This window comes from Crinia signifera, chromosome 12, assembly GCF_055691185.1.
Source record: "Crinia signifera chromosome 12, ASM5569118v1, whole genome shotgun sequence".
In the NCBI taxonomy this organism is placed as follows: domain Eukaryota; kingdom Metazoa; phylum Chordata; class Amphibia; order Anura; family Myobatrachidae; genus Crinia; species Crinia signifera.
In genome coordinates this window covers 57,389,901-57,391,719 of record NC_139228.1, presented here as the reverse complement: position 1 = coordinate 57,391,719, position 1,819 = coordinate 57,389,901, and positions in this window count along the sequence as shown.

The window sequence follows — 1,819 nt, the reverse complement described above, 5'->3', positions numbered from 1 at the left end:
TCCAGAAATGTTTTCCCAATATTTGACAGACTTCATTGTAAGGTTTAAAAGGTTCTTGCTAGAAGTGGGCGTGGCTTAATACTCTGGCTGTGTCATCAGTCCCATCCTCCAATCAGAAGACTTGTACATGGTACAGGAGAGCTCGCTATTGCCAGTGTTGCAGCGACAATCCGGCCACATAGAGGTTCAATGTTACATTCATTGTGCACAAGACACCTGTCCCTGTATTGTATAACCGCACAGAGCTACTGTGACCTGGCGCACAGAGTTGTGTACCTGTGTAAGTAAGAGACACAGAACAGTGTTACTGTATGTGAGTCTCTTCCTATGTTAGTAAGAGATGCATAGACGTGTGAGAGGCTGTGTCCTATCTGTATTTGTGTGACTGATGCATAGAAGTGTTACTGTGTGTGAGGACAGTCTATAGCAGAGGTGGGGAACCTCAGGCCCGGGGGCCGTATGCGGCCCCCGTAGCTGGTCTGAGTGGCCCTCCCTCCCACCCGCCTGGCAGCTTTGCCGGGAGTCAAGTACAGGGGAATTCTCGGGAGAGGTCGTTAGTTCTCGCAAGATTCCTCTTAGTCAACAGCAGCCGGAGACTGTCAGTCCTATTCAGTGGCAGCCGCCAGAGCGTGGGACGGCTGCAGCAGGACAATTTGTAAGAGACATTTTTACATATGGCCCCCGGAGGATTTTTTCCCCATACAAACGGCCCTTGGCACAAAAAAGGTTCCCCACCCCTGGTATATCATTTAATTTAGAAGCAGGTGTAGAATGTTAAGTTTATTATGTCCTGTCCACAAATATTGAAATTCATGACTGAGAATTTTTGGTAATCCTGCTGTTGTAATTGTGGCCTTAATTATCCATATTCCTTTTTAGTGCCTCCACTGACTGCGTATTTCTGCCTCTCATTTGTGTGTCTCTCCTGCTTCTGTTTCCTCTTTTTTTTTTTTTTTTCTCTCTGTGGACCTTTATTCAGGTCCGTTCGCATGCGGCCGATCTTTTGTATTTGCGCAATTCTGTGTGTGCAGCTACGGCAAACAATGTTCGCTGGGTGCACGCATCTAACCGTGCGGCCCCTTAGCATATGGGAACGCCCAGCGTTTCATGAGCGTTCCCATTAAAATGCTGGGCGTTCTCATGGTAATGGGCCAATGGGGGGAGGCGGGCAGCTGACATCACCGGGTGTCTGTTACACGCCCACTTCCCTCAGAATGTGCACGTTCCACATCATTCGATGGTCGCCGACCATCGAATTATGTGGGTGTTCTCCCGCAGGCTGCAAATGGATGTTCATGTAAAAGATCCATTTGCAGCTAATGCGAATGTACGTGACTTGCAAATGGTGGGCTGGCGGGGTTTGGTTGACTTGCAAGGATGCGAATTTGCATCTGAGCAAATCAACCAGAAAAAAAACCTGTGTGTGTCCCTGTAAATCTATTATACCCAAATATTGATACTCCCGGTTTATACAACCCAGTGCTTCCTGGAGTAACAGATCACAATGACTTGTCCCTGTCTTCTATCCCACCCTGGGTTTGTTTACCAACTTCAGCTGGTGATGCTGGCCCCTGTCATAGTCTAAAAGAGGAAAGACACAGATTTAGGTGCTAAAGAGTAATCTTTATAGAAAGTAACCATATAAATGATATATGCATACAGTAAAAATCCACAAAAGACCATGGGCCAGATTCTCTAAGCTTCAAAAGTGATAAAATGGAGAGTGATAAACAGCCAGCCGATCAGCTCCTACCTGTCATGTCACAGACTGTGTTTGAAAAATGTCACACAGGCGCTGATTGGCTGGCTGCTTATAATT